The following is a 27,888-nucleotide window of genomic DNA, read 5'->3' on the forward strand; positions in this document are numbered from 1 at the left end:
ATCCTTTTTCCCTAAAAAATGAAAAGCTGGCAAGTATAGACCTAGGAACGACAGGAGGATTTATTTTACCTTTTCAATTAATTATTGGTAATTTGTGAGGTGCTGGACCTGCACCGATCCACTTCAGTGTGCCATGAAGTAAGGTGGGGAGAAGGCAGTAGCATACGCAGCTCCCAGAGGTGACAATCCATTCGTTGATAATACAGCGGAACCTCGGTGCAGAAGGAGATCGGCATAATGATTAGGGCAGGAAAGTAGGTCTATTCCGATTCCAAGTAGGCGTGTCTAAATAGCTAGAGTTATATCTGTCTTTATCTCTGCCTTAACCCCTTCGCTGCCAGGGCTTTTCCCCTCCTGTGCCGAATCTTTTTTTGGCTATTTGGGGCAGTTTGCGCTTAGGCCCTCATAACTTTTTCGCCACATCAGCTACCCATGCCAAATTTGCGTCCTTTTTTCCAATATCCTAGGTATTCTACAGGTACATAGATTTTGTGGGTTCCCCTGAAGGAGATCAAGAAATTAACCAAAATACAGCAACAATTTCGTTTTTAAAAAAAAAAATAGGAATAAAGGGCTGCAGAAGAGGCTCGTGGTTTTTTCCCTGAAAACGGCATCAACAAAGGGTTTGCGGTGGTAAAATCACCATCTTCCCACCTTTCAGGAACAGGCAGCCTTGAATTAGAAAACCCAATTTTTCAACCCAATTTTGACATTTTACTGTGGCATACCCCATTTTTACTATTTTTTGTGCTTTCAGCCTCCTTCCACTTAGTGACAGAAATGGGTAAGAAACCAGTAGTGGATCTCAGAAAGCTAAACATTTCTGAAAAGTAGACAAAATTCTGAAATCAGCAAGTGGTCGTTTGTGTAGATCCTACAAGTGTTTCCTACAGAAAATAACAGCTGAAATAAAATAATATTTTAATTGAGGTGAAAAAAACAGCAATTTTTCTCCACGTTTTACTCTGTAATTTTTTCCTGCGATGTCAGATTTTTTAAAGCAATATACTGTTACGTCAGCTGGACCTTTCTGGTTGCGGGGATATATAGGGCTTGTAGGTTCATCAAGAACCCTAGGTATCCAGAGCCAATAAATGAGCTGCACCTTGAAATGGGTTTTCATTCTATACTCGGCATACAGCAATTAATTTGCTGAAATATAAAAAGTGAAAAATAGGTATCAAGAAAACCTTTGTATTTCCAAAATGGCCACAAGATAAGGTGTTGAGAAGCAGTAGTTATTTGCACAGCTCTGAATTCCTGGGTGCCCATACTAGCATGTGAATTACAGGGCATTTCTCAAATAGACATCTTTTTTACACACTGACTTACATTTGGAAGGAAAAAATGTAGAGAAAGACAAGGGGCAATAACACTTGTTTTGCTATTCTGTTTTCCCCCAAGTCTCCAGATAAAAATGGTACCTCACTTGTGTGGGTAGGCCTAGTGCCGGCGACAGGAAATGCCCCAAAACACAACATGGAAACATCACATTTTCACAAAGAAAACAGAGCTGTTTTTTGCAAAGTGCCTAGCTGTGGATTTTGGCCTCTAGCTCAGCCGGCGCCTAGGGAAACCTAGCAAACCTGTGTATTTTTGAAAACAAGACACCTAGGGGAATCCACGATGGGGTGACTTGTGGGGCTCTGACCAGGTCCTGTTACCTAGAATCCTTTGCAAACCTCAAAATTTGGCCAAAAAAACGCTTTTTCCTCGAATTTCGGTGACAGAAAGTTCTGTAATAAGAGAGGAGTCACAAGTCTCCTGATAAAAATGGTACCTCACTTAAGTGGGTAGGCCTACTGCCTGCGAAAGGAAATGCCCCAAAACACTATCTGGACACATCAAAATGATCAAATACAAAACTACCTGTTTTTGCGGGGGTGGGGCACCTGCGTTTTTGGTCCTGGGCTCAGCAGCCATCTAGGGAAACCTACCAAACCCAGACATTTCTGAAAACTAAACACCCGAGGGAGTCCAGGGAGGTGTGACTTGCGTGGATCCCCCAATGTTTTCTTAGCCAGAATCCTCAGCAAACCTCCAATTTAGCTAAACAATCACATTTGTCCCACATTTCTGTGTGGGATCACTGCACCAGCACAAATTTCATACCATCCAACGTTCCCCTCAGTCGCCCGGTAAAAATGATACCTCATTTGTGTAGGTGGGCTAAGTGCTTGTGAAAGGGAAGAGCCAAAAACATGTCAAAATTGAGAGGGAACCAAAGCGGATCCAAAAGGGCAGTTTAAAAACAATTTAGGCTGACAAGTGCAGCAGAATTTTTATCGGTATAGATGAGACAATGCTGGGTGGTAGGAATGTTGTGGATTCCTGCAGATTCCGGAAGGTTCCAGCACAAAAAACGTGGGAAAAAATTTGTGATTTCCAGCAAAGTTAGAGGTTTGCAGGGCATTGTGGGTAAGAAAATGGTGAGGGGTGCACACCACCCTGGAATCACCCAGATGTTTAGTTTTCAGATGTGTCTAGGTCTTGTGGATTTTTCTACATGGCAGCGTCCCAAAGTCCATAAAGTGCAGCCCTCACCATTCCAAGTGGGACAATTTTGAGAGTTAACCAAGCTCTCATGGCCCAAATGTAAAACCAAAACCCCAAATAGTCAAATGTCTTCTTGCTTGCTGTGGGATAAGATGTTTTAGATTGCGGGGAGAGCTGAAAGACTGTTACCCCCTTCAGTTGGGGTGGGGGCAAAACCAGGCCTATACTGGTTGGAAGCCACCACCCCACTATTTTCTTTTAATTCCCTGGCATCTAGTAGACTTTCTGCCCCCCGGGGTGTGGATCGGGGTAATTGCCCCTTCTGCCCACTGGTGGGCAGAACAACTTTGGCCCCATTTATTTGGGGTGGGCGTATGGTCCTACCCCCACCGTCTTATTTTGGAAACAAAAACTTCCCTAGTCTCTGGTGGGCTTTCTGCCCCCCTTGGGGGCAGATGGGCCTTACAAACATAGGCCAATCTGCCCCCAAGGGGGGCAGATATGGCCAACAGTAATGTACCCCCATGGGGAGCGACCCTTACCCAAGGGGCTGCCCCCTAAAGAAAACGCACACAACCAATCCCTGGTGCCTAAGTGGTTTCTGCCCTCCCCCAGGTGCAGAGCAGCCAAATAGAAATATGCCGATCTGCCCCCAAGGGGAGCAGAAATGGCCAAAAATAAATGTGCCCCCCAGGGGAGCGACCCTTGCCTAAGGGGTCGCTCCCCAGCGACCCTTGCCTAAGGGGTCGCTCCCCACCTCTAAAGAACAAAACAAAAACAAAAATGATCCCTGGTGCATAGAGCTTTCTGCCCCCCTTGGGGGCAGATCGGCCCAATAACAATAGGCCGATCTGCCCCCAGGGGGGGCAGAAATGGCCTAAAATAAATTTGCCCCTTCCTCACCCCCGGGAGGGACCCTTGCCTGTGGGGTCGCTCCCCTTGCCTAAGGGGTCGCTCCCCTTGCATGAAATTGGTGCAAAAAAAAATCCCTTGTGCCTACTGGCTTCTGCCCCCCTAGGGGGCAGATTGGCCTAACAAAAATCAGCCGATCTGCCCCAAAGGGGACAGAAATGGTCTAAATACAATTTGCCCCCCTGGGGAGCGACCCTTGCCTAAGGGGTCGCTCCCCACCTCTAAAAAAACAAAACAAAAAAAATAATCCCTGGCGCCTAGAGGTTTCTGCCCCCACTGGGGACAGATCGGCCTAATATCAATAGGCCGATCTGCCCCGGGGGGGGAGCAGAAATGGCCTAAAATAAATTCCCCCCCCCCGCAGAGCGACCCCTGCCTAAGGGGTTGCTCCCCTTCCGTGAATTCGGCATAAAAAAAGGGGGGGGGGGGCAGAAATGTTCTAAATACAATTTGCCCCCTAGGGGAGCGAACCTTGCCTAAGGGGTCGCTCCCCGCCTCTAAAAAAACAAAACAAAACAACAAACAAAAAAAAATGATCCCTGGCACCTAGTGGTTTCTGGCCCCCGGGGGCAGATCAGCCTTATAAGAATAGGCCAATCTGCTCCCAGGGGGGGCAGAAAAGGCCTTGAAAAAAATTGCAACCCAGGGGAGCGACCCATGCCCAAGGGGTCGCTCCCCTTATGCCAATTTCTATTTCTAAAATAAATCTCTGGTGTCTAGTGGGAATTTCAGAAGCCGGATCGCTTTACGATCCGGCTTCTGAACTGCTATGAGAGACTTCAAAGGGAAGGAAATTCCTTTCCTTCCCTTTGAAGCCTCTCAGGCCCCCATCACTTGATCGGAAGAGAAATGCAAAGCATTTCTCTTCCGATCGTACTGGAAACTGGGGAAGTGTCCTCTGATGAGGTCAGCGCGCGGGGTTGCGCGGTTGTGGGTGGAAGGGGAGCTTCCCCTTCCATTCCTGCCTTCGGGGGGTGGGAGGGAAGCCCACAGAGGGAGCGCTGAGCTCCATGCCGAGGATGTAATGGTTACGTCCTCGGCACAGGAGCACTGTGCCAGTGGCAGTAACCATTACGTCCCTGGCACAGAAGGGGTTAAAGGAATATGTGTGTTTGTAAATATATATATATATAAATATATATATATGTGTGCGTGTAAACATATATGTGTGCGAATGTATATGTATACACACACACACATATATATTTACATGCACACACATATATAAACACACACACACACACACATATATAAGCTTATATATATACATATATATATTTTGTTACGTATTGGTGGTGGCTACTCTTTAAGTATAGTTATGGTAACCAGATATGGGGATTTGTGGGATTTTTATTCCCTTTATAACTTTGCACCTGTTTGACTAAAGTTTATGAAACTTTACAGACCTGCTGTCCCCATTTCATTTTGAGAGTACTGAAAGTTTTGAGACGTTTGGTCAAGTGGGTGCAAAGAAGATAGTGGGATCCCAAAATGAGCTTCAAATCCAATGCATTTTCCATAGACTTTTGTATTTCACATAGCACAAAAACCATCAGCTAGATTTTTATGAAATTTGACAGTATTACATATTAGAAGGCGCAGATGATTCTGTGGGATGCTGTACGTAAGTAGAGTGAGGAAATGTTAAGTTATAAAGTTTTTCAACTTAGTGATATCTTGTATCTACTAAACTATGCAAGAAAGCCCAAAGAAAAAACTGCACTGCGTATGTAAAGTTTCAGATTTATGACATGAGCAACTGAAAGACCCATTTATGGTGAGATGCTAATTGAAACCTATAAACACATAACAAATAGAACACGTCTTTTTTTCACAAGTCTTATTAGTTTTCAAAGTAAAGTGACAGCACAAACAAGAAATAAAGAACTGCATCAATTCAATTATTTTGACGTTTTGGGATTGTGGATATAGTAAACCTTGCCCCATTGGATGTCTCTGTTGTTTCAGCAGTTGTTTTGGGCTCTCCCCTTTCATCTATGTCCTGCATGAAGACCCCCCATGGGGACCATATTTTCTCCCATGTTTTGGGGCATCCCCTGCTTTGGTAAATTCTCTTTTCCTCAAGCATTTACCAGTCCAAAAAATAAACTAGTCTGTTTAGGAAAAGTTTCAGAATTACTACATGAACAGCTGAAAGACTTATTGATGGTCACATGATTATGTAAACCAATGATCAAATGTATTGGAAATGGGTCACTCAACAGGGTCACCCCCCAAACTTTCTGGATACCTCTTCCTACTTTTTTTTTTTAAAACAAGAACAAGCAAAGAATAGATGGGAAGGATTCCTCTTCCTACATTATGCTGGATTTATGCTTGTTGGCCTTAGGACTCTGTGCACTTTACCACTGCTAACCAGTGCTAAAGTGCTTCCGTGCTCTCCCTAAAACATGATTTGATTGATATACACCTGATTGGCATATTTAATTTACATGTGAGTTCCTTGTAGAGTGGTATCCCATGTACCCAGGGCGTGTGAATTAAATGCGACCAGTGGGCCTGAAACTCTTTAAAATATGTCTCAGGCCTGCCATTGCGGCCTGAAGGCAGTATCCCCCTTCCATGTTGATTTGGCATTTAAAACCCCTTGCCAAGCCTTAAACTCCCCTTTTATTATTTAAGTCAACCCTAAGGTAGGCCGAAGGTAGGTCTTAGGGCAGGGTGCTTTTTAAATAAAAAGAAGGACATGTACTTTTTTGTTTTACATGTCCTAGTAGTGAAAAACACCCAAATTAGTTTTCACTACTGTGAGGCCTACCCCTTCCATAGGATAACATTGAGGATTCTTTATTAGATTTAATAAGGTGTAATTTGTAAATGAGAAGTGGTAGATATCTCATGTTTGGTATCTATAAACTTGTAATGATAAACCCTCTTTACTGGTAAAGTCGAATTTGTCATTACAAGTTTGAAAATGCCACTTCTAGAAAGTTGGTGTTATCCTGCCCTTAGCCCTCTGCCTGCAGCCTGCCTTAGGTCACATGACTGGGTGTAACCAACAGTTGAGACTTTGTGAATTCTCCCCAGATATTCACATAATAGTGAGATTAGCAGAGCCTAAATAAGCTATTCACTAACTTGATGAGGGTGCGGAGCAAAGCACAGTCCACTTGCACCTGAATAGGCTGGGCTCTACTACCACACAGTAGGCTTAAGGACCCTTTATTGTCAGTGCAGACAGATAGGGGCCAGGGCAGGGGAGGCAGGAAACCCCCAAACTTCAAAGAACCCTTTCAGAAACATCTCCCAACTTCTAAGAGCAAGGCATCATAGTATAACAATAGGCCTTTCAGACCCATTCTTCTGTTCACTACTGGACCTGCAGAATTCATCTCAGAGGACTGCCTGCCACTGGGACCTGCTGTACACTCTACAAGGCTTCTGCTGTAGCTAGCAGGACTGCTTTGGTGCCTGGATCCTGCCTTGAGCCTTCAGAGGCCCGTCCTGCTGTAGAGCACTGCATCTTCACCTGCACCCAGGACTTCAGAAATAACTCCAAGAGCTAGTTCAGAGCCACAGGGACATAACAGACTCCCACCATCTTGAACCTGCACCTGGACCCAGCCTGAGCGAGTCTTGAACCCCCAAGAGGTCTCCACCCACTCCTGGACACTTGGTTGTGGTGCTAAAGGTGCCCAGGTGGACATTTTCGTTTAAACTGAGGACTTGCTATTTTGAACCTTAAGCTTTAAAATTCATAAAAAGGTTATTCTAATTAAATTTTGATTGCTTTGGTGTCAAATCATTTATTAAAATGTTCTCTATTTTTCTTAATTGGTTTGGGATTTTTATTGTGTTTTGTTTTCACTTTATTGCTGTTTGTGTGCTGCATAAGTACTTAACATATTGCCAGTAAGTTTATTCTGATTGCCTTTTGGGCCATGCTACACAGGGTTGAGCACAGGCTAAATTACTGACTTTTTGAGGTTCACCCTGCACAGGATTGTGACTATTGCTTGACCCGGGCTCTCACCCCAGTGACCCAAATACAGTAGCTATAAAGAAAGACATCACATAAAATCTGATTGCCGCTCTGTAGTTATAGTTAATATTTCCAAAGATAGGAATTCCTTTGATATTACCTCCCTGATAACTTTCCATCCATTTCACACAGTGGTTCCCAACCTGTGGTCCATGGACCCCTGGGGTCTGCGAACGCTCCTCAGGGGGTCTGCTACTGCTTAGAAAAATAAACAATATTAACAGAATAATAAAGTGTATATAAATAAAGTGACTAAGTGCCTCATTATAACATTGGTGGTATATACCCCCTACCACCACAGTGACGGCCACCAAAAGACCGTTGCCCCGGCTACCAGCCGTAAGCCGGATTGTGACCACAACTGGATTTCCATCAGAAGGATGGCAGAAATCCGGCTGTGGCCATGCTGGCGGCTGGCGGTAAGGTGTCGCTGCTGCCAGCAGCAGCGCCACGCCAGTAGACCGCCACAGACCGTATCATGACACATGATACAGCCTGGCGGTGTTCTGCTGGCGTACGCTGCTGCTGGCAGCAGCGCCCCGTCCTGTCTCCTGCCGGAGAACCCCCTCACAAAAGGCAAGTTGGGTGCTCCGACAGGGGGGTGGGAGGTGTTTTGTGTGTGTGGGGGTGTGTGTGTGAATGGATGTCTGCATGCGTGCTTGAATGTGAGAATGAGTGTGTGAATGCATGTGTGCGTGTGTGAATGAAGTTGCATGAATGAAGGGGGGTCTGGAGGTTGGGGGAACCTGGGGAGGGGGTGGCGAAGACCCCTATCAGTGACAGGGAAGGAACTCCCTGTCACTAATAGTGCCTACCGCCATGGTTTTCGTGGCGGTAAGGAAGCCACGAAAACCATGGTGGTAGGCGGGGTCATAATCCCGCAGGCAGGCTAGTGACGGCAGCCAGGCTGGAGACTGAAGTCTCCAGCCCGGCGGCCGTTACCGCCGTGGCGGACTGTGTGGTACATTGGCAGTTTGGCTTGAGCCACACCGTCAAGGTCTTAATATGGGGAAAAGTACTGCCAGCCTGTTGGCAGTACTTTTCTCCATTTTACCGCTGTCTGCCGGGGTCATAATTACTCCCTAAATGTACAATTGAAAAATTTAAAACATACTGTAAATGTCAAGAAATTTGAAATTAGAGAGTAAAAATTAAATTAGTTTTCTCAGATTTATTTGTGGGAGCAGTGCAAGTGCATCAAAAAGAATATAGTACCGAGAATGTGTGGCTTCAACTGAATTTAGAAACACTCCAACCTTCCGATTGAAATTCAATTTTAGGTGTTTTTTTTTCATTTATATCTGAAAATGAAATAAAATGTGGTATCATTTCTGTATGTGTTTGATGAATGTCTGTTTTGAATTTTATGTGCATTGTTTTGCATTTGAAATCATCAACAATGTTTAGGCTGGGATCCCCGGGTTCCAGTAATGAATCAGTACGGGCTCCTTGGATTCCAATAATGATTCAGTGAGGGTCCCCGGGTTCCAATAATGATAAATTGGGGGTCCACAGAAGTTACAAGGTTGGGAACCACTGGTTTAATGAATCACCACATAACTTTCCAGTCCTATAGCATTTTCTACATTTTGAGATTATGTACATTTTATTGGTGAATCATTAAGGGGGTGCGAAGATAAAAGGGAGTCCAAAAACACTTTTTTTCCAACATTGCATTTTCTATAGGCTATTGTATTTGATGTAGTGTGAAAATGGCTGAATGGATTTACTTACAATTTGGCAGAATTATACATTATAGTGCAGAGATTATGCGTTTTGGTACTGCAGTTGAGTAGGGTGAGTATGTTTTAAGTTATAAGGCATTTAAACTTAGTGACATCTGTCACTGTGGTACTTTCGCAAAAGTTCAGTACATTTTGTGAAAACACCATGGTACATGGCCGTCAACTTATTTGAAAATATATATATATAAAACAATTTAAAAAAACTTTTCCCTAGCTGTTACCACTTTAGTAAATTGGTAATTGGTAGGGATCTTCTACTTACCTATATCGAAAGCCCTAACACTGAACAGAGGCAGAGTGTAGTAAAAACAATATGCTTGCCTTTTTATTCTAACAAAACAGCATTTAAGCAATTATATACTGGCTTGTCATTGCCATGTACAACAGTATACAATGGCCCAAAATATAACTATGGCCTAGCTGTATTATTGGATTCTTATACCCTTGCGTCTCTCAGGGTGTTGCATGGGCAATACAATACTTAAGTCAGATTTACAAAGGAACCCAAGGCCACCATTCATGGCTCTGCGTTGATTGATAGCTCTGGAGAAACTCAAGGCAGTGCAGTTTGCTGTTTTTTGTTACTCTTCACACCATAATCTACATTGCTGCTAAATTTCACATACATCTGTAGGCCTCACCACTGTAGTCACTCCAATATACACTATTCCTCTCTATGCCACTCCACTGTACAAGACTCCACTCTACACCACTACACGATATTATGCTTATACACAATACCACTTTATGCCACTCCAGCCTTTGCCACTCCACTGGACGCTACTGCACTATATGCTATTCCACTCTATGCCATGCTACTTTACCCCATTCCACTTTCTTCCACTGTAAAACCCTCTACTCTACAACACTCCACTGTATGCTACTCTAGTCTACACCACTCCAGTGTATGGTACTCCACTCTGCGTCACTTAATTCTACGCTATTCAGTTGGACTCCACTCTAATGTACGCCACTCCACTGTATACTATTACACTCTACACCACACCACTGTACGCCACTCCAGTCTACACCACTCCACTATACATTATTATACTTCACACTACTACACTGCACAATACAGCTCTACGCCACTCCACTCAACGCCATTATACTGTACGAAACTCCACTCTATGCCAGTCAACTCTATGCTGTTACACTATGCAACGCCACTCTACGCCACTTCAGTGTATGCCACTCCGCTATACGCTAGTGCAAAAAATGCTGTTCCACTCTTTGCCATTCCACTGTATGCCATTCCACTCTACGCTATTCCACTGTATAACACTCTGCTATATGCTACTCCACTCTATGCCACTCCATTCTACGCTAGTCCATTTGATGCCACTTCACTGTATGTTATTTCACTCTACCCCACTCTACTATACGCTACTCCAGTCTACACCACTCCACTCTTTGCCACTCCACTCTATGCTGTTCTACTCTATGCCATTCCACTCTACGCTGTTCTACTCTACTCCACTCCACTGTACTCCACTCTATGAAGTCTTTTCAACTCCATGCTACTCCATTCTATGCTATTAGTGTACACAAGTTCAATCTTTGCCCCTCTACCCCACTCTATTGTATACTATTACACTCTACCCCACCCCACAATACACCAAATCTCTGTACGCCACTCCAGTGTATGCTAATACACCCTAGCTATTACACTTCATGCCACACTCCACTGAATGCTACTACATTATACGTGTTGGAAAATGGGTTATTGGTAAGGGCAGGTAGGTACCTACACCTAGCAACAAGCCACTAACCTCCACCTAGGTACAGTTAGGTCTCAGTAAATTAATCCCAGCTCAACCCTTGGTCGCTTGGCAACGAGCGTCAAGGCTTAACTTAGGAGACAAAGGCCCTCATTCTGACCCTGGCGGATTGAATCCGCCAGGGCCGAGGGCAGCGAATGCACCGCCAACAGGCTGGCGGTGCATTCATGGGCATTCTGACCGCGGCGGTAACGCCGCGGTCAGAAACGGGAAACCAGCGGTCTCCCGCCGGTTTCCCGCTGCCCATGGGAATCCTCCATGGCGGCGCAGCAAGCTGCGCCGCCATGGGGATTCCGACCCCCTTCCCGCCAGCCTGGTTCTGGCGGTTTACACCGCCAGAACCTGGCTGGCGGGAACGGGTGTCGTGGGGCCCCTGGGGGCCCCTGCAGTGCCCATGCCAATGGCATGGGCACTGCAGGGGCCCCCTAACAGGGCCCCACATTGCTTTTCAGTGTCTGCTTAGCAGACACTGAAAAGCGCGACGGGTGCCACAGCACCCGTCGCACACCTTCCACTCCGCCGGCTCCATTCGGAGCCGGCTTCCTCGTGGAAGGCGCTTTCCCGCTGGGCCGGCGGGCGATCTTTTGCAGATCGCCCGCCGGCCCAGCGGGAAAGTTGAAATGCCCCCCGCGGTCTTCTGACCGCGGGGCGGTGTTTGGGCGGTTTCCGCCCGGCGGGCGGCGTCCGCCGCCCGTCCGGGTCGGAATGAGGCCCAAAGTGTAAAGCATTCAAATATCACAAAACAGTAATCAAATAAAACACAGGAAACAGTTTAAAAATCCAAAACCAATTTATAAAAATAGTTTATATTTTTATCTTTAAAATGACACAAAAACGACTAAAATCGGTTCAGGGGAACCGGAGATATGAATTTTTAAAGAATTATTACTTTTCTAGCGCTTAGAAACAAAAAGCGCCAATCGGGTCATCTGGTTGCACCTCGACCGGGGCAAAGTCAAACTTTCAGGCCGACCGCGATGGAGCCCTGCTCGGCTACAGGTCGCAGGAGGCCTCGGTTAAAAAGTTACCTTCTGACTTAGTCTTTATTTTGAAGTTTTTCTTCACCGGGACGAACCTGCCAGTTGAATCCGACCTCCTGGAGCCCTTGTCCGGATACGCGATGTGGGTTTCCTCGGTGGAGACTTTTACCTTCGGACTTAGTCGTTTTTTCGAGATGAAAATCCTTCGACCGGGGTAAACCTGGATCTTGATCCAACGTCCATGGAGCCCTTCTCGGATACGATGGCTGGGAGGTCCCGGTCAACTTTTTACGTTCGGACTTAGTCTCTTTTTTGGATGTTTTTCTTTACCGGGACGAACCACGAAGTCAGGCCGGGTCGCGGTTGAGGCAAGCCGGCTAGAATTTCCGCTGCGGGTCGGTCCCTCTCTGGAGCTTTTTTCCAAAAATTCTCAAATCTTTTCCAAACTTCTGGGGCTTCACCCAGATGTTCTTTTAAGGTTCTTTTGGGGTCCACAGCTCACCCCAAGGGTCCAGAAGTTCTGTGATGGTCCTTAGGGGGTGCGAACTTCAACTCCCAGAATGCACCTGGCGCAAACTCCTTTTTGGCCACTGGACAGTGGTCAGCTGGTCGCTTTCTTCAGGAGTTGGTGCAGGGGACTCTGGTTTAGCAATTTTTCCCCTGTAGCAAACAGGGAGTCCCTCCTTGAACCAGTTGAAGCCAGGCAAAGTCCTTCTTGTGGTTAAGCCCAAGTGTGCAGCTGGTGCAGTCCTTCTGAGTGCAGGGTCCAGGTGCAGGCCAGGGGTCCAGCAGGGCAGTCCTTCTTCTTCTTTAGTTCCTTTCTTGTTGAATTCTAGAGGGGATCTGAGATGTGGGTGCAGGTCTGCCAGTTTTATCCTTGCTCCTGGGTGAAAAGCAGGGGGGCCCTGTTTCTCCAATCAGGGACAGGGTCGTCCCCCTGTGATGACCACTTCCTGGGAAGTGTGGCAAAAATCCATCCCAGAAGGCAACAGTCTCTAAAAATCTAACATGGATGAATCTGATTTTTGGAGGTTACATCTGGCTGAGCCCACCCACTGGTGTGGCTAAAAATCATAAACACACCCCTCTCCTGCCCTCTCCTAATCTAATCAAGGGGGCACCTAATTGTCTGGGGTTGCAGGATGTGGGGGTGTTGCTGGGTGCTGCAAATGTCCTTCTCTGCCTTTGAAGACCAGTTTGGCAGCCCTCCCCCTTCCTGCCTCACCATCTGCTGAGGGGAGATTCTCTCCCCCAAGCACATTCCTTTGTGTGAAGTCAGGCCACTTCACACCTCATCAAGGTAGCCTGGCAGAAGCTGCTGCAGGCTGGCCAATCAGAGCACAGCAGCAAAAACAATGCAGAGCTGAAATTGGCAACTTTTTAGGTAAAGTCTAAACTTTTTACCTGGACAAGTTATATTAAATCCAACAACTGGAAGTTGTGGGATTTATTACAACAATCAATTTGATACCACATTCTTGGTATGCAACATTTAAGGAGACTTTAAAATTTAAAATAAAGTCTGCCCATTCTAGCCTATGAAGGCCATTTACTTCAATGAGGGAAAAACGAATTTGGCTGTTTTTACCTCACCAGGGCTTATAAATCTATTTTTATAAAGTCCCTGCTTATAGTTACATGGCACCCAGCCCTAGGGGCACATAGGGCACACCTTAGGGGTGACTTATATGTAAAAATAAGGTAGTTTAAGACTTTGGAAGTACCTTTAATTCCAAAGTCGAATTTGCATATAACTTTAAATTAAAAGCAGCCAGCAAGGCAGGCTTGCTTTTAAAATGACACTGGGCACCTCAGCAATGCACCTAGGTGTGCACCACCTATGCTGTGGTCCCTAAACCTACATGCCCTACCATATACTAGGGACTTATAGGTAGGTTAACTTAGCCAATTATAATTAGCCTAATTTGCATATCCATTTTACACAGAGCACAGGCCCTGGGACTGGTTAGCAGTACCCAGGGCACCATCAGAGTCAGGAAAACACCAGCATAAAGTGGAAAATGGGGGCAAAAAGTTATGGGGCCTCTGCAATCAGCCCTAGTTTCTCACACAATCCCCCCCCAGCCCACACGCCCAGGAGACTCAGCCCAACCCTGGGAGAGTCTTCCTGGCTTGTTAGGCGAGGAAGACAGTGAAGAAAACTGGCTGTCCCTTTGCAGGGCCTACTCTGCCTTATATCCTCCTGTCAGGGTCACTCCCTCTGGGTAGTGAAGCCATCCCAACAGTAAAAGGACCCAACTCAAACTGAAACTTCCCTCTAGGGGGGTCTTCCTCCTCTTTCTCTGCCAACTTGGGTAGTGAGGTGCCCACCTCCCCTACTCCTAACTTTGCTAGGGCAACACCTAGCTTACCCAAAGAGGTCACCCAACACTTGAGCAACCCCACCATGACCAACAGGGTCAGGGGGCCTACTTTGCTATTGGCCCTGGGGTCTGCCTCCCAGGCCAAGTACAGTGCTGCCAGGAAGGCTAGCACCCAGCAGAGGCTACTGACAGCTGTCAGTACCCAGAACCACACCCTAAGCTCTCCACTGACAGGTGGCTGAGCTGCTTTAGGGGCATCTTTGGGGTCCTGGCACCCCTCTTGCTGTCTAGAGTGGGGGGCTACCACCTCCTGTGGCAGACACCCTCCTTCCACTCTCCCTTCTGTCAGTGCAGGGGCAACACCCTGTATCTGGACAGCTGCCTGACTACTCAGGACTTCCTTGGGGTCAGGGGAGGCCTCACCAGTGCCAACTCTGGGCTCCCTCCTTACTGGGGCAGAAGGCCCTTGGCTCCCTGGAACTCTCTTTAAGAGTGGCCTACCCTTCCTTTTCTTCTTTCCTTTTCTTGGGGACCCCTGTCTCCTAACTGTAGGGACTGACTCCCCTGCACTTTGGGTTGGGGGGGCGCCCTGGGCGACCACCCCATCTGTGACCAGACTCACCTCTGGGAGGTCATTGCCCAGGATACAATCTAGGGGAAGGTCAGCACTGACTACCACCCTAATCCAGTCAAGGATACCCTCCCTCTCTAGGGGCACTATGGCTACAGGTTTGGAGGTGACCTCCCCTGTGGCTATCCTGACTTTCTTTGTCTTTCCTGGGACATACATGTCTGGGGTCACTAACCGGTCACTCACTATAGTGTGACTGGCACAGGTGTCTCTCAGGCCAGTGGTAGGGATACCATTCACTTGAATGTGGTGGAAGTGCCTACTCCCACCCTCAGGGATCACCAGCTTACCATCTGGTCCTGTCTCCCAGCTCAATGCTAGGAGGACTTCATCATCTGAGGAATCCTCCTCTATGGCTACACTGGACAGCCCAGTGCTAACCACTTTCTTTGGACAGGCTGCATCTCCTCTGAAGTGACCTGTCTGCTGACAGTCAAAGCAAGCCCTACTGTCCAAGAGCTTTTTTAACCCTGGGTCTAACTGTCTCTGCTGGTCAGAGTGGGATTTACTCTCCTCCTTCTTAGGGTTCTGGGGTACAGAGGGAGTCTCTGTGGTGGGCTTACCACCTCCCTCCTTAGGTTTTTGGGGACCTGTCCCCCCCTTCTTGGAGTCTCCCCCCTGGGACTTGACAACCACCCTGGTTCTCAACCACTCATCAGCTGCCTCCCCTAGCTCTCTAGGGTTGGTCTGCTTAGAGTCCACTAGATGCTGGCGTAACCTTTCTTGGGTACAATTGGTCCAGATGTGCTCTCTCATGATCAGATTGTATAACCCCTCATAAGTATCTACTTTGTTACCAATAATCCAGCCCTCTAGTGCCTTTAGTGAAATGTCCACAAAGTCAACCCAAGACTGGGTATTGACCTTCTGGGTGTCCCTGAACTTCATTCTATATTGCTCTGGGGTCAGACCAAACTTCTTGGCTAAGCACCTCTTCATACTAGGGTATGAATCTGCCTCCTCCCCCCTTAAGGTCAGAAGCCTATCCCTCCCTGAGTTGGGGACCAACTCCCACAAAAGGGAACCCCAGTATTGAGGCCTAACCCTTCTCATTTGGAGTGCCCTCTCAAAGGCCCCCAGCCACTTATCTATGTCATCCCCCTCTACATAGGCAGGAACCACCCCTTTGGGTAATCTGGGGCAAACTCCCCCACCCATGGACACCTCAGCTTCTTTATCGCTGCTTCCATCTCTTTTCTCTTTGTATGCCCACTTTTTCTTTTCTAGGGCCAGCTTCTCTGCTTCCAAAGCTATGTATGCTAGCTGGGCCTCCAGCTCTCTTTCTCTGATGGATGGGTTCTCTCCTCCTGAAAGGACCCCCTTCCCACCACTAGCTTTGGATCTGCCCCTAGTGACTGTATTTACTGAGGACCGTTCTTCCTCATCCTCACTTAGGCTCAGATGCCTTCCCTCCCCTGAGTGGTTAGAGCTAGCATCCTCCCTTCTTTCTCCCTCCTCTGGAGCTTCCTCTGACTCTACCTCTTGGGCCTCAGCCCATGCTGTCAGGGATGTGATCTGGATTTGCTTCCTGAGATCAGTGGTTGCAGGCAACCCTCTTTCAATACACAACCCCCTAAGCTGGACTACTGTCAGTGTGGGTAGGCTAGCCAGATCAAGCTCCATGGTTCCCTAGTTTTGTGTCAACAAAAACTTTTTGCAAAAATTGGAAACAAGAATTTAGAAAAATTACAAAAATTCAATAATTGAAATTAATCCAAATTAAAAATTAAAAACAATTTTTGCACTAGGACAATTTAAAGGATTTTTAATTTGTTTTACCTAAAACTGTAACGTGATATTGAACACAAGTACAGGATCCCGTCGCTGCTTCCAATTATGTTGGAAAATGGGTTATTCGTAAGGGCAGGTAGGTACCTACACCTAGCAACAAGCCACTAACCTCCACCTAGGTACAGTTAGGTCTCAGTAAATTAATCCCAGCTCAACCCTTGGTAGCTTGGCAACGAGCGTCAAGGCTTAACTTAGGAGACAAAGTGTAAAGCATTCAAATATCACAAAACAGTAATCAAATAAAACACAGGAAACAGTTTAAAAATCCAAAACCAATTTATAAAAATAGTTTATATTTTTATCTTTAAAATGACACAAAAATGATTAAAATCGGTTCAGGGGAACCGGAGATATGAATTTTTAAAGAATTATTACTTTTCTAGCGCTTAGAAACAAAAAGCGCCAATCGGGTCATCTGGTTGCACCTCGACCGGGGCAAAGTCAAACTTTCAGGCCGACCGCGATGGAGCCCTGCTCGGCTACAGGTCGCGGGAGGCCTCGGTTAAAAAGTTACCTTCTGACTTAGTCTTTATTTTGAAGTTTTTCTTCACCGGGACGAACCTGCCAGTTGAATCCGACCTCCTGGAGCCCTTGTCCGGATACGCGATGTGGGTTTCCTCGGTGGAGACTTTTACCTTCGGACTTAGTCGTTTTTTCGAGATGAAAATCCTTCGACCGGGGTAAACCTGGATCTTGATCCGACGTCCATGGAGCCCTTCTCGGATACGATGGCTGGGAGGTCCCGGTCAACTTTTTACGTTCGGACTTAGTCTCTTTTTTGGATGTTTTTCTTTACCAGGACGAACCACGAAGTCAGGCCGGGTCGCGGTTGAGGCAAGCCGGCTAGAATTTCCGCGGCGGGTCGGTCCCTCTCTGGAGCTTTTTTCCAAAAATTCTCAAATCTTTTCCAAACTTCTGGGGCTTCACCCAGATGTTCTTTTAAGGTTCATTTGGGGTCCCCAGCTCACCCCAAGGGTCCAGAAGTTCTGTGATGGTCCTTGGGGGGTGCGGACTTCAACTCCCAGAATGCACCTGGCGCAAACTCCTTTTTGGCCACTGGACAGTGGTCAGCTGGTCGCTTTCTTCAGGAGTTGGTGCAGGGGACTCTGGTTTAGCAATTTTTCCCCTGTAGCAAACAGGGAGTCCCTCCTTGAACCAGTTGAAGCCAGGCAAAGTCCTTCTTGTGGTGAAGCCCAAGTGTGCAGCTGGTGCAGTCCTTCTGAGTGCAGGGTCCAGGTGCAGGCCAGGGGTCCAGCAGGGCAGTCCTTCTTCTTCTTTAGTTCCTTTCTTGTTGAATTCTGGAGGGGATCTGAGATGTGGGTGCAGGTCTGCCAGTTTTATCCTTGCTCCTGGGTGAAAAGCAGGGGGGCCCTGGTTCTCCAATCAGGGACAGGGTCGTCCCCCTGTGATGACCACTTCCTGGGAAGTGTGGCAAAAATCCATCCCAGAAGGCAACAGTCTCTAAAAATCCAACATGGATGAATCTGATTTTTGGAGGTTACATCTGGCTGAGCCCACCCACTGGTGTGGCTAAAAATCATAAACACACCCCTCTCCTGCCCTCTCCTAATCTAATCAAGGGGGCACCTAATTGTCTGGGGTTGCAGGATGTGGGGGTGTTGCTGGGTGCTGCAAATGTCCTTCTCTGCCTTTGAAGACCAGTTTGGCAGCCCTCCCCCTTCCTGCCTCACCATCTGCTGAGGGGAGATTCTCTCCCCCAAGCACATTCCTTTGTGTGAAGTCAGGCCACTTCACACCTCATCAAGGTAGCCTGGCAGAAGCTGCTGCAGGCTGGCCAATCAGAGCACAGCAGCGAAAACAATGCAGAGCTGAAATTGGCAACTTTTTAGGTAAAGTCTAAACTTTTTACCTGGACAAGTTATATTAAATCCAACAACTGGAAGTTGTGGGATTTATTACAACAATCAATTTGATACCAAATTCTTGGTATGCAACATTTAAGGAGACTTTAAAATGTAAAATAAAGTCTGCCCATTCTAGCCTATGAAGGCCATTTACTTCAATGAGGGAAAAACGAATTTGGCTGTTTTTACCTCACCAGGGCTTATAAATCTATTTTTATAAAGTCCCTGCTTATAGTTACATGGCACCCAGCCCTAGGGGCACATAGGGCACACCTTAGGGGTGACTTATATGTAAAAATAAGGTAGTTTAAGACTTTGGAAGTACCTTTAATTCCAAAGTCGAATTTGCATATAACTTTAATTTAAAAGCAGCCAGCAAGGCAGGCATGCTTTTAAAATGACACTGGGCACCTCAGCAATGCACCTAGGTGTGCACCACCTATGCTGTGGTCCCTAAACCTACATGCCCTACCATATACTAGGGACTTATAGGTAGGTTAACTTAGCCAATTATAATTAGCCTAATTTGCATATCCATTTTACACAGAGCACAGGCCCTGGGACTGGTTAGCAGTACCCAGGGCACCATCAGAGTCAGGAAAACACCAGCATAAAGTGGAAAATGGGGGCAAAAAGTTATGGGGCCTCTGCAATCAGCCCTAGTTTCTCACAATACGCTATTACATTTTGCCACTCCACTGTATGCCACTCCAGTCTGCACTACTCCACCATACGCTATTCCCCTTTATGCCCCTCCACTGTACCCCACTCCAGTATACTCTCCTGCACTATACTACTCTCTATGCCACACTACTAGACTGTTCTCCACTCTATCCCCATACACACCACTGTCTAAATTTGCACAACAGTATGCCCATGCATACTATTGTACAACACTTGACTCCACCATCAGACAGTTTCCAACACTGCACGACACAGCACTGCAGTTTGTAACAGTTTTCTCAACGGCACTGCAGTTTGTAACAGTTTTCTCAACGCTGCACTATGCCACTTCACTGTTCACCACTTTAATGTGCGTTGTTCTACTCTATGACGCTCCATTCTTCTACACTCCACTGTACAGTATTCCACTGTACGCTACTCCCTTTTACGGTAATCCAACCTCTGCCATTACAGTGTATGCCACTCCACTCTATGCCGATCAATTGTATGACGCTCTCCTCCGCTCTGTATAACTCCACTCTATAAAAGTCTATGACACTTCATGGTACTCTGCAACATACTACTCTATTCTATCCCCGTACACTCCACTATCTAACTCCATACTCTACTCTATGCCTGTACAGTCCAATGTGCAATACTCTATTCCAATATACAGCACTTCTCTATAGAACAAAGCTCTCCACTCTACAGTTCGAGACCCCACTCCAGTTTATAACAGTTCACTACCTACGCTACGCCAGTACCCTCCACACCACTCAACCCTAAGACACACCAATACATTCTGTTGTACTTTACAGCACACTACATTACACCATTACACTCAACTCTACGCCCCTGTCTGAGACTTTACATCACTCTACCCTACCATACAGCAATCCACTATATGCAACTCCACTGTTTCACACACTATTGCACTCTATGCAACTCTACTCTACAATACTGCACTACAATGTATGTCACTCTGCAACACTTTACTCCTTTGTATATCCCTTCACTCCACTGTACAACACTGCATTATACTGTTTGCCACTGTACAGCTTTGTACACCAGTCTATTCTGCGATACTCTAGTTCACTATGCAGCACTTTACGCAACTCTTTGTATGCCACTGCACCCCACTTTACTCCACTCTACTCTGAAAAAGTATTCCATTCTTCTCCACTATCGCCACTCCACGCTACACCACTCAATGCCATTGTACTCTATATCACTGTATGCCAATCCTCTGTACCACACTCTACAACACCGTACTGTACTCCATTCCACTCTACAAAAATCAATTAGACTGTATGCCACTCTACTCTACTGTAGTCTACATTTCTTTCCAATACTGTACAACACCCTACTATATTCTACTGTACATTATAGTACTCCAATTTATGACACTTTATTAGACTATATGCTACATCACTCCAATCTCCTGCACTCCACACCACTACAGTCCATGACACACCACTCCACTAAGTGACACTTTACATCACTCTACACTACCCCACTCCAGTGTACTCGCCTCCACTACGCTCCACCCTACTACACTTTATCCCAGTATACTCTACTGTACTATACTCCACTGTACGCCGCTTCACTGTCCTACACTCAACTCCACTGTATGCAGCTCCACTCTACAACAATGTACTATACTCTATGCCACTCTGGCACTCTACTCCACTCTATGCCCATCCACTCTATGCCACTGTACTACACTGTATGACGCTCAATGACACGCCAGTCAACTTCTTTCTACAACATGCCGCTCCACTATATGACATGTCACTCCACTCTATGACACTCTACTTCACCCTATTCCACTCTAAAACACTCTATTCCACTCTGACAGGCCACAACACCCTACTCTACTGTTCGGCAATCCATGCCACTGTACAACTTGCTGCTTCAGCCTATAATACTTGATTCCACTATATGAGTCACCATGCCACTTCACTATATAGCACTACTGCACCGTATAATAAGCTTCTACTTTACTCCACTTGATTCCAATCTACTATACTCCAGTTTTTGAAAACAGACCTAACAACATTATCCTCCTCTGTACTGTATGACATTCCACATAGCTCTCCATTTGAGACACTGGACTCTAGAATTTGAAACACATTTTTATTAAAAATTAAAAAGAACATTGATAGGAAAAAAATAAAGGTAAAAGTTTAGTTTTAGTTACAAAAATGTATTTTGCTATACCAACCAAGTTTAAACTATGCAAACTTTAAAGTTTCTAAAGTTATAGTTATAATTTTCATTTACATTTTATCCACCACCTTCAGATTCTTATAAGTAGCGGTCCTGGTTGCACACTCTTTTCAGCCAGCTAACCTGACAACTCTAACTATAACTCACCACTCTACCATGCACTGTGTTGTGAGAAATAATGTAATTTGAGAAGTTATAAGTGCTGTTAAGAAAGCACTTTTAGGCCCCGGAAACCCCTTTCCCTGGGCCATACCTTTTTTTAAAAAGGGGGGGGCTGCGGTGCCCCCCTCCACATCCTATTATGGCCCCAGGGTCTCCCATCACCCATGGCCTACATCAGTTATAGATGGGCGCCCACCCAGGGCACCTGCCAACCAAACAATACTTTGGGGACTGTGGGGGGGAGCCTCAAGGACCCCTGTGGCCCCAGCCGGCTCTCCACATGGTGTAGGAGCCGGCATTGCTCCCACCCGGGTGGAGCAGCTACTGTTTCCATGCTTTCTCCAGGCAGGAGAAATATGTGTTTTGTTTCCAAACAGAACACAAGTCTGGCCCCGCCAGTGGGAGCATTTTTAAATCTCCGCCAGCTGGAAGCATACTTAGGGGGTCATTCTAAGTTTGGCGGGCGGCGGTCGCCGGCCGCCAAACGGGAACCGCCAATTGGTCGCTCTGCGGTCAAAAGACCGCGGGGGCCATTTCGACTTTCCCGCTGGGCTGGCGGGCGCCCGCCAAGGGAGCGCCCGCCGGCCCAGCGGGAAAGGGCCTGCAACACAGAAGCCGGCTCCGAATGGAGCCGGTGGTGTTGCAGGTGTGCGACGGGTGCAGTTGCACCCGTCGCGCTATTCACTGTCTGCTAAGCAGACAGTGAATAGCATACTGGGGCCCTGTTAGGGGGCCCCAGGACACCCGTTGCCGCCATCCTGTTTCTGGCGGTGAAAACCGCCAGAAACAGGCTGGCGGGAAGGGGGTCGGAATCAGCGCCGCCATGGAGGATTAGCCCAGCCGGGGCTAATCCGGCGGGAAACCGCCGGACCCGGTTTAAAGCCGCGGTCAGAATGGGCAGGGAAGCACCGCCAGCCTGTTGGCGGTGCTTCCGTCATTTTAGCCCTGGCGGTCGCAGACCGCCAGGGTTAGAATGACCCCCTTAGTCTGTACTTCCCTTTGCAGGGCCTGTGTTTTTTTTTATGTTACTGCAGATTTATGTGTCTCCCACAAATCTGGGGCAAAAGTTGAAAAAAAGTGTTTTTGTTTTTAGACCCCAGGTGGAGTCCTTTTCGGACCCCAGGTGGAGTCCTTTTCGGACCCCCACCACCATGCATAGGGAATCAGGGTATCCCGACCCTGCCCCCTGTATCTTTTTTTGTGTTTATTAGGACTCAGACTGAGTCATGAGTGCTAAGATGACTGCCACCACTTTCTGGTTGATATGGTGGTAATCAATCAGATCTCAGGATAAAATCTGTCAGCTCCCCAAATCCTCTGCGGCTTGATATATACAAAGTTTTTTAACCTTAATTTTCCCCAAAAATACCAGACAGATTTACACCAAAACACCAAAAGCTCTCTTTCTGGACCAAGATCTAACTTTCTGCCAAGTTTGGTGTAAATCCGTTCAGCGGTTTGGGCTGTATCTGTGTCTAACTTTCCTATAGATAAATGAATGAGGAAAACGTGTTTTGAGAACCCCTGTTTTCTCTGCCCCTGCTTGACACTACCACATTTCTCCATGCTGTATGGTTTGGTGGGCGGGAGCAAAATGTAAATGATCATTTAACAACCAGTGGATGAAGCCCCTCTATGTTTACATATTATGCAGGAATTCTGTTTAAAGGAACTATAGTCTAGTACAACATTGCATGTGTTTAAAGAAAAATTCCAAGAAGCTGTGTATGACAATTACATTATAGTATTTTTTTCTATTCATGCAGTACTTTCGAGTCCTTCACCTCCTCTTCCCCCTTCTGCTGTTCATTTCTGCCTTCCGTTGCTTGGAGAGGAGGGGCAGCAGAGAGCTGCTGCGGTCGCTGGCTTGAACTCACTTCTCATTGTCAACCCTTGTCTCTGCTGTAACCATGTTCTTTACATTCCATTGGTGGGCTCCTGGCAGTGCTTAATGTGTGCTTGTTGTTTCCGGTGCTGAGCACCGGCACTTATTTTTGAGGGCCGGGGCTTAGTCTTCTGCCTCAAGCATTTGCTCCGAGCAAAATACGCATATGGGACGGACGGAGGAAGGGAAAAACGAAAAGGCACCACAAAGGGGGAAAGTGAAAAGCTGCAGGTGTGAGCAGAAGGGGTAGGGAGTGGCTTTACATGGATTGAAGAGACCCGAGATGGCTTCAGCATTATGCTGCCTCAGTATTCAGTTCTCGCACATTTCACTGCAGCAGCCGCGTGTTTCAGAGTAGAGCTCTGAGCACCGGCACTTTTCTATTTACAAATTAAGCACGGGCTCCTGGACAGGTATTTGCACGGCACGTAAAGCGGTGTCCATGCCAACAAATCTACTGTGTGGTCGCGGTGGATTTCTATAAAACATGGCACTGGCTGGTCCTGATTCTTTCCTATAGCAACTACTTTCAGTTGAAACTTGAGGGGGTTATTTTGGAACAAGGACCTCCCGGGCAACGCTGTGATTACTGTCATGGTTCAAGGCCGAGAGCAGGGCGTGCTTTGATTAACACAGCAAAAAGGGTCTGTCTCTTAAAACGGATGTACGACCGACAAGAAACAGACCTAGATGCACTGTTGAAACTCTTTGCACACGTTTCCACATAGTGATTATTAATATGAAGTGATTGTTAACATAAGCACATCATTATAGCTGGAATTGCACAGTAAAAGCACTACACAATTATTAACCAAATTTAAGTGCAATGAAAGTCATATGACTTTAGGACTGTAGGAACATTTTTACTTTGTCGATATTATGATACAAGCTATAGGACCACCATGGACTAGTGACGTTGCAGTGTCGATCCAACAGCCCTAAGATCAAATCCTGTCTTTTCTGTGGGGAAACACTTTGTGAACCTGGGCAATTTACTCTGTTCCAAACATCAGGTCAGTACATTGGGTATCAATCAATGAATTGTGTAATAGTAATATTTTTTAATTAGAGCTCTTGGGGAAAAAGAAGTGTGCTACTGAGTGCTGTGTATTAAAAATAACTGATTGTAAACGGCACTGTGAGGTCTGTCCAAGCCACGATGTATGCACATAACCAGGAATATGAAACTGGCTACACATAACACCGTAAAGCATGTGTTAATAAAGCACAACATTAGCATGTTTGAAAATAAATAAAGAAAAGAATGTGAGACTACCGCAGTAACAGCTCTGTAAGGCCTGCTGATTTTCACTGTGATGCTTACGCCCAAATATTATTGCGAAGCCTGCGTATTAACACCGTAAGAGCATAGCAGTGTCTGTGCACAACTAGTAGTGTGAGGCCAGAGCTTTCAATGTGCTTCAGGTGAGAGATGAGCAGTTCATTCAGTAACATTGTTTATGCGTTCTGGCTAGCACTAGTTGGAGTCTATGAAGAATAGTGTTCTGCCTTCCTACTTATCTCCTATCGGAGCTTACAGAACCTCTCTGGAATGCACTTCTGAGTTCAAAGAAGACCTTTATTGTTGTTAATTCTTCCCCACCCACACGTTCTTGAGAGACGAATTAGTAGATTTCAAGCACAAAGTAGTCGCAGCAAGAAAACAAAATATATCAGAGTACTTCTCAGTTGCAATGTACACAGCAGATATATATATTATATGATTATAGTAGCAAAGCATAAAAATCAAATTCATCACCGTTTGAGCAAGGCGGCAGGGCCTAAATATTCAGCTTCATCTTTCTGGGGTCTGCAAGTTGATGACTCCGGTCAACTGCGAGAAAGAGATTATCTACCCAAACGGGAGACTGGCAACTGACGCCTAGCTCCAGCCTGAAGTCAAGCAGATTCGATTCTAACTCACTGTAGCCCAGAGTCATCCTTACAAAAGCGTGCCCCCTCCTCTCAGACTCGGGAAAACTACGCAAGCCTTTGGAGACTGACCAGATCTCCTAGACTTCTCCTATTCCCAAGGCTGAGCAGAAAGGAAAACACCAAATGTACTCTCTCTTATCAGGTCTAGTCTGGTGTGAAGAAAACAGCTTGGTCCATCTTGTGGAAAAACACAGCTTGGAAAAACACAGACATCTAATGTCTCAACTGCAATGTCTAACTCCACGTTAAAGCCAATAGGCAGCTAACCTAAATATCAAATGTAATGTCTAATATCATGCCAAAGCCAATAGGCAGCTGAGCTGAATACAAAATGTAATGTCTAATATCATGTCAAAGCCAATAGGCAGCTGAGCTGAATACAAAATGTAATGTCTAATATCATGTCAAAGCCAATAGGCAGCTAAACTGAATACAGCATGTCAAAGCCAATAGGCAGAATACAGAATGTAATGGCTAATGCCATGCCAAAGCCAATAGGCAGCTAAACTGAATACAGCATGTCAAAGCCAATAGGCAGAATACAGAATGTAATGGCTAACTCCATGTTAAAGCCAATAGGCAGCTAAACTGAACATAACATATAGGCGGTCATTCACCGCCAGGGCAGAGTGCCGCGGAAGCACCGCCAACAGGCTGGCGGTGCTTCATGGGCAATTCTGACCGCGGCAGTAAAGCCGCGGTCAGAAAAGGGCAACCGGCGGTTTCCCGCCGGTTTACCCCTGCCCCAAAGAATCCTCCATGGCGGCACTGCTCGCAGCACCGCCATGGGGATTCCGACCCCCTTCCCGCCATCCTGGTCCTGGCGGTAAAAAACACCAGGAACAGGATGGCGGGAACGGGTGTCGTGGGGCCCATGGGGGCCCCTGCACTGCCCATGCCACAGGCATGGGCAGTGCAGGGGCCCCCTAACAGGGGCCCATAGTGATTTTCAGTGTCTGCCTAGCAGACACTGAAAATCGCGACGGGTGCCACTGCACCCGTCGCACACCAGCAACTCGGCCGGCTCCATTCGGAGCCCGCTTCATCGTTGCTGGGGCTTTCCCGCTGGGCGGGCGGCCTTTTGGCGGTCGCCCGCCCGCCCAGCGGGAAAGTCAGAATGACCGCCGCGGTCATTTGACCGCGGTGCGGTCTTCTGGCGCACAGTTTTTATCAAATCTAGGGGAATGTGCATCTCTCTCATCTCTGCCCACCTGTAAGTGGCTTTTTCTCCCAGCGGTTCACATTTCTGGTGCACCCACTTAGCCATCCCCACTAAGTCAGAATTCTGGGTGTACACTTCAGACTCTGAATTTTTCTCATTAACATCTGCAAGGGAATTGAACCAGTTAGGTGCAAGAAATGTGGAAAACCAAAAGGCTAAGCCATTGGCAATGAACCAAGAATCAGTGTAAAAATGACACATCTCACGCAGCTCTTGCTTTAAAATCTGACACACATTGTACAACACTGTTCCTTCTCCTGTGCCAGAAAACAACATTTCAGTCAATGAATCATTAGTCAAACAAACATGCTTCTTATCCTCAGGGGACACAAATTCAAATGGTGCACTCAATTTCACTGGTGACTCTTTTACCTGTGGTACTCTAGCCCTGTCTTGCAGGTACCAGATCCAGTGTATGATCCTAGCTAGGGGCACTCTTTTCTTCCCCTGTTCCTGATTTACTTGTAAATCAGTGTTTTCCTCTTGCACGGCGCAGAAACCTAAAGTCTGAATTATTTCATTTGCCAAATCACAAGCGCGCAGCTGCTTATATTTTTTCCTAAGGACCATATACCAAAGTGTTAGGATTTCACTCAGATGAGGGCTATTTTGTTTCCAAAAATCAAACAAGCTAATGAAACTCGGTGTCTCTTGCTTACTGCAAACAGTAAGAAACTCTAAAATCTTTTGTTTTACTTGTGCCAGTAACTGCACATTTTGCGAATGTACCTCGTAAATCACATTCTGAGCTCCTTTCTCCGTGTTATCAGTTAAGGAATGCACTTCGACTGCCAAAAAACCTGGCTCCCATGGAGGCTCAGACTGGCTCACAGCTGTCTTAACCCCCTCATTACTGGAATGGGAAAAGACAGATTCTTCTAAAACAGCATTTTTATAACTTTCAGCATTATCTTGCATAAATGTGTTCTGGCTAATTTGCTCATGTAAATTCTTATTTTCATGTTCTAACTGCCTACATTTCTCTTGCATTTTTCTGTAAGCAGATAAAAGTATCCAAACCCTTCTGTCAAAAACAAAAGGAACATCATTGCTTCCAAAAGGCACATTTTCCAAATATGCTTTTTCACAGCAAGAAAACATGTTTCTCACAGCACCATCAGGCAGTTTAACTACACATGCATTTTCAAACATGGTCTGCCGTGCTTCTGTAATTCTCTAAACAACAAAAAACAATTACACTTTTAAATTGTGCACGTAGAAATCTATAATTCGACTTTCAAGACTGGCGGCTACGGCAAAATGT

General features: G+C 46.4%; 1 protein-coding gene across 2 annotated transcripts in view; it reads left to right on the forward strand.

Annotated features, from left to right (window-relative positions):
• The window catches only part of LOC138246326 (excitatory amino acid transporter 2-like), a 1,049,947-nt gene that overhangs the window by 477,226 nt on the left and 544,833 nt on the right, over positions 1–27,888 (forward strand). The gene's annotated exons all lie outside the window — the stretch shown is intronic.

This window comes from Pleurodeles waltl, chromosome 7, assembly GCF_031143425.1.
Source record: "Pleurodeles waltl isolate 20211129_DDA chromosome 7, aPleWal1.hap1.20221129, whole genome shotgun sequence".
In the NCBI taxonomy this organism is placed as follows: Eukaryota; Metazoa; Chordata; class Amphibia; order Caudata; family Salamandridae; genus Pleurodeles; species Pleurodeles waltl.